This window comes from Bufo bufo, chromosome 7 (assembly GCF_905171765.1).
Source record: "Bufo bufo chromosome 7, aBufBuf1.1, whole genome shotgun sequence".
Taxonomy (NCBI): Eukaryota; Metazoa; Chordata; class Amphibia; order Anura; family Bufonidae; genus Bufo; species Bufo bufo.
In genome coordinates, this window is record NC_053395.1 from 122,220,661 (window position 1) to 122,230,778 (window position 10,118).

The following is a 10,118-nucleotide window of genomic DNA, read 5'->3' on the forward strand; positions in this document are numbered from 1 at the left end:
TTTATAGAACTTTTTATTTTTTGTCACAAGTCAGCGGAAAATGATGATTTTTCTTTTTTTTTCTTACAAAGTCTCATATTCCACTAACTTGTGACAAAAAATAAAAACTTCTATGAACTCACTATGCCCATCAGCGAATACATTGGGGTGTCTTCTTTCCAAAATGGGGTCACTTGTGGGGTAGTTATACTGGCCTGGGATTCTAGGGGCCCAAATGTGTGGTAAGTAGTTTGAAATCAAAATCTGTAAAAAATGACCGGTGAAATCCGAAAGGTGCTCTTTGGAATGTGGGCCCCTTTGCCCACCTAGGCTGCAAAAAAGGGTCACACATGTGGTATCTCCGTACTCAGGAGAAGTTGGGCAATGTGTTTTGGGGTGTCATTTTACATATACCCATGCTGGGTGAGATAAATATTTGGTCAAATGCCAACTTTGTATAAAAAAATGGGAAAAGTTGTCTTTTGCCAAGATATTTCTCTCACCCAGCATGGGTATATGTAAAATGACACCCCAAAACACATTTCCCAACTTCTCCTGAGTACAGCGATACCACATATGTGACACTTTTTTGCAGCCTAGGTGGGCAAAGGGGCCCACATTCCAAAGAGCACCTTTCGGATTTCACCGGCCATTTTTTACAGATTTTGATTTCAAACCACTTCTCACGCATTCGGCCCCTAAAATACCAGGGCAGTATAACTACCCCACAAGTGACCCCATTCTGGAAAGAAGACACCCCAAGGTATTTCGTGATGGGCATAGTGAGTTCATGGAAGTTTTTATTTTTTGTCACAAGTTAGTGGAATATGAGACTATGTAAGGAAAAAAAAATCATCATTTTCCGCTAACTTGTGACAAAAAATATAAAATTCTAGGAACTCGCTATGCCCCTCACGGAATACCTTGGGGTGTCTTCTTTCCAAAATGGGGTCACTTGTGGGGTAGTTATACTGCCCTGGCATTTTCCAGGGGCCCTAATGTGTGGTAAGTAGGTAAATGACCTGTGAAATCCTAAAGGTGCTCTTTGGAATGTGGGCCCCTTTGCCCACCTAGGCTGCAAAAAAGGGTCACACATGTGGTATCTCCGTACTCAGGAGAAGTTGGGCAATGTGTTTTGGGGTGTCATTTTACATATACCCATGCTGGGTGAGATAAATATCTTGGTCAAATGCCAACTTTGTATAAAAAAAATGGGAAAAGTTGTCTTTTGCCAAGATATTTCTCTCACCCAGCATGGGTATATGAAAAATGACACCCCAAAACACATTGCCCAACTTCTCCTGAGTACGGAGATACCACATGTGTGACACTTTTTTGCAGCCTAGGTGGGCAAAGGGGCCCACATTCCAAAGAGCACCTTTCGGATTTCACCGGCCATTTTTTACAGATTTTGATTTCAAACCACTTCTCACGCATTCGGCTCCTAAAATACCAGGGCAGTATAACTACCCCACAAGTGACCCCATTCTGGAAAGAAGACACCCCAAGGTATTTCGTGATGGGCATAGTGAGTTCATGGAAGTTTTTATTTTTTGTCACAAGTTAGTGGAATATGAGACTATGTAAGGAAAAAAAAATCATCATTTTCCGCTGACTTGTGACAAAAAATATAAAATTCTAGGAACTCGCTATGCCCCTCACGGAATACCTTGGGGTGTCTTCTTTCCAAAATGGGGTCACTTGTGGGGTAGTAATACTGCCCTGGCATTTTCCAGGGGCCCTAATGTGTGGTAAGTAGGTAAATGACCTGTGAAATCCTAAAGGTGCTCTTTGGAATGTGGGCCCCTTTGCCCACCTAGGCTGCAAAAAAGTGTCACACATGTGGTATCTCTGTACTCAGGAGAAGTTGGGCAATGTGTTTTGGGGTGTCATTTTACATATACCCATGCTGGGTGAGATAAATATCTTGGTCAAATGCCAACTTTGTATAAAGAAAATGGGAAAAGTTGTCTTTTGCCAAGATATTTCTCTCACCCAGCATGGGTATATGAAAAATGACACCCCAAAACACATTGCCCAACTTCTCCTGAGTACGGAGATACCACATGTGTGACACTTTTTTGCAGCCTAGGTGGGCAAAGGGGCCCACATTCCAAAGAGCACCTTTCGGATTTCACCGGCCATTTTTTACAGATTTTGATTTCCAACCACTTCTCAGGCATTCGGCCCCTAAAATGCCAGGGCAGTATAACTACCCCACAAGTGACCCCATTTTGGAAAGAAGACACCCCAAGGTATTTCGTGATGGGCATAGTGAGTTCATGGAAGTTTTTATTTTTTGTCACAAGTTAGTGAAATATGAGACTTTGTAAGAAAAAAAAAAAAAATAATAATTTTCCGCTAACTTGTGACAAAAAATATAAAATTCTAGGAACTCGCCATGCCCCTCACGGAATACCTTGGGGTGTCTTCTTTCCAAAATGGGGTCACTTGTGGGGTAGTTATACTGCCCTGGCATTTTCCAGGGGCCCTAATGTGTGGTAAGTAGGTAAATGACATGTGAAATCCTAAAGGTGCTCTTTGGAATGTGGGCCCCTTTGCCCACCTAGGCTGCAAAAAAGTGTCACACATGTGGTATCGCCGTACTCAGGAGAAGTTGGGCAATGTGTTTTGGGGTGTCTTTTTACATATACTAATGCTGGGTGAGAGAAATATCTCGGCAAAAGACAACTTTTCCCATTTTTTATACAAAGTTGGCATTTGACCAAGATATTTTTTCTCACCCAGCATGGGTATATGTAAAATGACACCCCAAAACACATTGCTTAACTTCTCCTGAGTACGGCGATACCAGATGTGTGACACTTTTTTGCAGCCTAGATGCGCAAAGGGGCCCCCATTCATTTTATGAGGGCATTTTTAGACATTTGGATCCCAGACTTCTTCTCACGCTTTAGGGCCCCTAGAATGCCAGGGCAGTATAAATACCCCACATTTGACCCCATTTTGGAAAGAAGACACCCCAAGGTATTCAATGAGGGGCATGGCGAGTTCATAGAATTTTTTTTTTTTGGCACAAGTTAGCGGAAATTGATATATATATTTTTTTTTTATAAAGTCTCCCTTTCCGCTAACTTGGGACAAAAATTTCAATCTTTCATGGACTCAATATGCCCCTCACGGAATACCTTTGGGTGTCTTCTTTCCGAAATGGGGTCACATGTGGGGTATTTATACTGCCCTGGCATTCTAGGTGCCCTAAAGCGTGAGAAGAAGTCTGGAATATAAATGTCTAAAAATTTTTACGCATTTGGATTCCGTGAGGGGTATGGTGAGTTCATGTGAGATTTTATTTTTTGACACAAGTTAGTGGAATATGAGACTTTGTAAGAAATTTTTTTTTTATTTCCGCTAACTTGGGCCAAAAAAATGTCTGAATGGAGCCTTACAGGGGGGGGATCAATGACAGGGGGGTGATCAATGACAGGGGGGTGATCAATGACAGGGGGGTGATCAGGGAGTCTATATGGGGTGATCACCCCCCTGTCATTGATCACCCCCCTATAAGGCTCCATTGAGATGTCCGTATGTGTTTTGCGGATCCGATCCATGTATCAGTGGATCCGTAAAAATCATACGGACATCTGAATGCAGCCTTACAGGGGGGTGATCAATGACAGGGGGGTGATCAATGACAGGGGGGTGATCAGGGAGTCTATATGGGGTGATCACCCCCCTGTAAGGCTCCATTCAGATGTCCGTATGTGTTTTGCGGATCCGATCCATGTATCAGTGGATCCGGAAAAATCATAAGGACATCTGAATGCAGCCTTACAGGGGGGTGATCAATGACAGGGGGGTGATCAATGACAGGGGGGTGATCAGGGAGTCTATATGGGGTGATTACCCCCCTGTAAGGCTCCATTCAGATGTCCGAATGTGTTTTGCGGATCCGATCCATGTATCAGTGGATCCGTAAAAATCATACTTACATCTGAATGCAGCCTTACAGGGGGGTGATCAATGACAGGGGGGTGATCAGGGAGTCTATATGGGGTGATTACCCCCCTGTAAGGCTCCATTCAGATGTCCGTATGTGTTTTGCGGATCCGATCCATGTATCAGTGGATCCGTAAAAATCATACGGACATCTGAATGCAGCCTTACAGGGGGGTGATCAATGACAGGGGGGTGATCAATGACAGGGGGGTGATCAGGGAGTCTATATGGGGCGATCACCCCCGTCATTGATCACCCCCCTGTAAGGCTCCATTCAGACGTCCGTATGCGTTTTGCGGATCCGATCCATCTATCAGTGGATCCGTAAAAATCATACGGACATCTGAATAGAGCCTTACAGGGGGGTGATCAGGGAGTCTATATGGGGTGATCAGGGGTGATCAGGGGTTCATAAGGGGTTAATAAGTGACAGGGGGGGGTGTAGTGTAGTGGTGTTTGGTGCTACTTTACTGAGCTACCTGTGTCCTCTGGTGGTCGATCCAAACAAACGGGACCACCAGAGGACCAGGTAGCAGGTATATTAGACGCTGTTATCAAAACAGCGTCTAATATACCTGTTAGGGCTTAAAAAAATTACATCTCCAGCCTGCCAGCGAACGATCGCCGCTGGCAAGCTGGAGATCCTCTCGCTTACCTTCCGATCCTGTGAACGCGCGCGCCTGTGTGCGCGCGTTCACAGGAAATCTCACGTCTCGCGAGATGACGCATATATGCGTGACTCTGCGCAGGGCTGCCGCCTCCGGAACGCGATCCTGCGTTAGGCGGTCCGGAGGCGGTTAAAGTATGCCTGATACAGCAGAAACCACTAATTTTGAGAATTGCAAATTTGGGAATTGTTTTTCAACCCAGAACAAAAACTGTGCTTTGACTGTCACTAAAAATAACTTGACCAGCTAAAGCAATAATGACAGATTTGGATTAATATAAATGTGAGGCCTATTTTTTAGGCGCTGGGTGAAAGGCTCAACTTGCCCCTGATGTAGTATATGGCCAAAAAATAACCACACTATTGATGGTTAAATGCACTTGATGAAAGCTTGACCCTGATGTAGGATATAGCCAAAAATAACCACACTATTGATGGTTAAATGCACTTGGGTGACAAGGTCAGCTTGCCCCTGATGTAGTATATGGCCAAAAAATAACCACACTATTGATGGTTAAATGTACTTGGTGGCAGCTTGTGCTGGCGACAAGCAAGCCACAAAATGGCCGCCGATCACCCCAGAAAAAAGTGACTGAAAAACGCTCTGGGCACCCTAAAAACACTGAGCAATTGAATAGCAGCAGTTCAATGATCCACAGCTGTAGATCGATCACTGAATGAAGTCTTTTGGAGGAGTTAATCTGCCTAATCTCGCCCTAACGTCGCAGCTGCAACCTCTCCCTACACTTGTATCAGCAGAGTGACGTGCAGCGCTACGTGACCCAAGCTTATATAGAGGCTGGGTCACATGCTGCACTGGCCAATCACAGCCATGCCAATAGTAGGCAAGGCTGTGATGGCCTCTTGGGGCAAGTAGTATGATGCTTTTTGATTGGCTGCTTTGCAGCCTTTCATAAAGCGCCAAGAAAGCACCGAACCCGGACTTTTACGAAAATGTTCGGGTCCGTGTCACGGACACCCCAAAATTCGGTGCGAACCCGAACTATACAGTTCGGGTTCGCTCATCCCTACTCCTGACTGTTGTGCACGTCTGATCTGCAACTACAGGAAAAATTTGTTTGAAGTTATTGCTGCCAAAGGAGGTTCAAACAGTTATTAAAGCAAAGGGTTCACATACTTTTTTGGATTGCTATCATCGAAGGAAAAATGAATTCCCAAGTTTATCAAGACATTTTGCAGGAGAACTTAAAGGGAATCTGTCACCTATTTTGACCATAAAAAACCGTTAGCATAGCAATGTGCAATAAAGTACCTTCATTCCAGCATGTGTCCGCTTTCTTTTATTCAACTTTTCATTCAGATGAAAAATAGATTTTTCTATTATGAAAATGAAGTCTCAAGGTGCCCAGAGGGGCGTTATTACTCTGCTCTAGTGCCCAGTAACGCCCCCCTGCAGTGCCCAGCCCGCCTTTCTTCCAAGCCCAGCACGCCTCCTAAGAAATAAATGTACTCCTACATCCTTGCCGAACGGCGCTGCCCCCTCCACTACGTTATTTAATTTATTCACTGCACCGTCCTTGCTTCCTCCTCTCTTGGCCTCTGAAATCCCGCGCAGGCGCAGTATCGCTAAGTGCCTGCGCCTGTACGATACTCCTGCTTCTGAGGGCAACAGTCTCAATAGTGTCACTGGGCATGCGCCGAGCCCAGTGACATAATCAGAGCGCTGTTGCCCTCTGGAGCAGGAGTATCGTACAGGCGCAGGCACTCACCGATACTGCGCCTGCACGGGATTTCGGAGGCCAAGAGAGGAGGAAGCAAGGACGGTGCAGTGAATAAATTAAATGACTTAGTGGAGGGGGCGGCGCTGTTCGGCAAGGATGTAGGAGTACATTTATTTCTTAGGAGGCGTGCTGGGCTTGGAAGAAAGGCGGGCTGGGCACTGTCCACCAGCTGAAGCTCAACAGAAGATGGATTTTGCAACAGGACTACGACCCAAAGAATAGAAGTAAATCAACAACAGAATGGCTTAGACAGAAGAAAATACGCCTTCTGGAGTGGCCCAGTCAGAGTCCTGACCTCAACCCGATTGAGATGCTGGGGCATGACCTCAAGAAAGCGATTCATACCAGACATCCCAAGAATATTGCTGAACTGAAACAGTTCTGTAAAGAGGAATGGTCAAGAATTACTCCTGACCGTTGTGCACGTCTGATCTGCAACTACAGGAAACGTTTGGTTGAAGCTATTGCTGCCAAAGGAGGTTCAACCAGTTATTAAATCCAAGGGTTCACATACTTTTTCCACCTGCACTGTGAATGTTTACATGGTGTGTTTAATAAAAACATGGTAACATTTAATTCTTTGTGTGTTATTAGTTTAAGCAGACTGTGATTGTCTATTGTTGTGACTTAGATGAAGATCAGATCACATTTTATGACCAATTTATGCAGAAATCCATATCATTCCAAAGAGTTCACATACTTTTTCTTGCAACTGTATATAAAAAAATATATAAAATGCAGTTACACAGTAATAAACAGTATATGTTAACCCTTTCAAGAGAAATAAAGTAAGAAGTTTTAACTTTGCATAGGGGATGTAGGCAAATGTCCACAAATGTCCAAATGTCAAAGTAGCCCTTGCTCGAGGGCACTACATCTCCACCTTGTTGGACCCACGCTACCGGTCCAAAATTTAGGCCTTTTTTACACCCGCTGAGAGGGAGGACAAACTGAACTACTATAGAGAAATCCTATGTAGTCAGTTGGCCGCTGCCTATCTGCGCCATCGTCCATCCCCTCGCAGGTCTGACTGGGGGGTGCCTCTGTGCTCACGTTCCTCTACTATGGCTGCTGTAGCAGGGTGGGGGGGGGAGAAGTTCCAGATCCATCAGCAGCAACTTGAGTCTAGAGTCGCTGATAAGCAGCTTTCTTCACCCACCTAGTGAAGAAACTACTCACCAGCAGCAGCAGCTAGACCTGGATCAGGACCTGAACTAGCAGGTGGTGGCATACTTGGACAGCACCCTGCCACCCCACATTGAGGATCCGTTGGACTACTGGGCAGCCAAACTGGATTTGTGGCTGCAACTGGCATAGTTTTCACTGAAAAACTGTACTGCCCAGCCAGTAGTGTGGCATCAGAGTGGGTGTTTAGTGCGGCGGGGGGCCATAGTTACCCCAAGAAGAACTCGCCTTTCCAACCAAAATGTGGAGAAACTGAATGAATGAATCAGGCATGGATCAGCCAGGATTTCCACCCACCAATGCCTGATTCATCAGACTAGATCATCCATGGTGCCACACCAACACTTTGACAAAAGAGACCAGTTTCTTCTGGCTACCTGCCTCAGCTACTATTGTAATGCTGCCACCCGCCTGATGCCACACATCTGATGCCAAGTGATAACTTTTTACCCACCATCTTCAGCTGGTACTGGTATTGCCACCCACCTCCCCACACTGTCACCGGGTGACTCTGTGGTCTCCTGATGCTGCTGCCACCTCCACACTATGTCACCTTGCCACTCTGTGGTGTCCTCCTGCTGCTGCCACCTCCACATTATGTCACCTTGCCATTCTGTGGTCTCCTAATGCTGCTGCCACCGCCCCCACTATGTCACATTGCCACTTTATGGCCTCCTGATGCTGCTGCTGCCACCTCCACACTCTGCCATTGTGCCACTCTGTGGTCTCCTCATGCTGCTGCTGCCACCTCCAAAATGTCATTGTGCCACTCTGTGGCCTCCTCCTGATGCTGCTGCTGCCACCACTTCCACATTCTGTCATTGATCCACTCTGTGGCCTTTTAATGCTGCTACTTCCACCTCCACACTGTCACTGTGCCACCCTATGGCCTCCTCCTGATGCTGCTGCTGCCTCTAACTCCACACTCTGTCATTGTGCCACTCTGTGGCCTCCTGATACTGCTACTGCCACCCCACACTGTCATTGTGCCACCCTGTGGCCTCCTCCTGATGCTGCTGCTGCCACTTCCACTCTCTGCCATTGTGCCACCCTGTGGCCTCCTGACACTGCTGCCACCTCCACACTGTCATTGTGCCACCCTGTGGCCTCCTCCTGATGCTGCTGCTGCCGCCACCTCCACACTCTGTCATTGTGCCACTCTGTGGCCTCCTCCTGATGCTGCTGCTGCCACTTCCACTCTCTGCCATTGTGCCACCCTGTGGCCTCCTGACACTGCTGCCACCTCCACACTGTCATTGTGCCACCCTGTGGCCTCCTCCTGATGCTGCTGCTGCCACCTCCACACTGTCATTGTGCCACCCTGTGGCCTCCTCCTGATGCTGCTGCCTCCACCTCCACACTGTCATTGGGCCAGTCTGTGGCCTCCTCCTGATGCTGCTGCTGCCACTTCCATACTCTGCCATTGTGCCACTCTGTGGTCTCCTCATGCTGCTGCTGCCACCTCTACACTGTCTTTTTGCCACCCTGTGGCCTCCTTCTGATGCTGCTGCTGCCGCCCCCACCTTCAGACTCTGTCATTGTGCCACTCTGTGGCCTCCTGATGCTGCTGCTGCCACCTCCACACTGTCATTGTGCCACTCTGTGGCCTCCTTCTGATGCTGCCGCCACCTCCACACTCTGTCATTGTGCCACTGTGTGGCCTCCTGATGCTGCTGCTGCCACCTCCACACTGTCATTGTTCCACTCTGTGGGCTTCTCTTGATGCTGCCACCTCCACACTGTCATTGTGACACTCTGTGGCCTCCTCCTGATGCTGCTGCCACCTCTAGACTCTGTTATTGGGCCACTCTGTCGTCTCCTCATGGTGCTTCCACCTCACCACTATGTCATAGGGCCACTCTGTGGACTTCTCATGCTGTTCCCATCCTCCCCACTTCATGACTGGGCCACTATTTTGCATTTTGTCCTGGCTGACACCATCCTTTATTTGACCCTTCTTCTGATCTGTCAGAAGAAAGGAAAAATAAGATGCACAACGGATCCTGTCTATGTAACAGCTGTAAGGCCTGCATGACATGGTCCGTATTTTGCATCAAAATTGGCTTATGATTTGGTAGCCAAAAACAGGAGTGGGTACAAAACACAGAAGACATGCAAATATTCCATTCACGTGTTATCTGTGTTTCGGATCCACTCCTGCTTTTTTTTGGCTTTAGCAATACTGATGGATCACTGACCAAATGCTGACTGAGTGATGATGGGTGCTCCACAAACAGGATCCGTTTTTTGGAGGTTATTGTTCTGACGGATCAGAGGAAGGGCAAAATGATCAGCGACGTCAACACAAACTTACTGCTGACACCCACTCCACTCTGTCGGGGGGGGGGGGGCTCTACTTGTATAAGCGTTTAATAGAACAGGTTCTGTAGAAATATATGTGGAATCAGTGAATTGGTGTAAAAGGAGTGTGCTCTTTCATGCTATAGTAGGATCTTGGGTCTCTGCACGGTTCTTTATACCTGGCGCTAACATTGACCTGTAAGGATGAGTTCTGCCAAAATAAGTGAAGTGTGCAGTGATTCTAAGAGTGACGCCTGTCGTCTACATGTCATACTGACTCACAG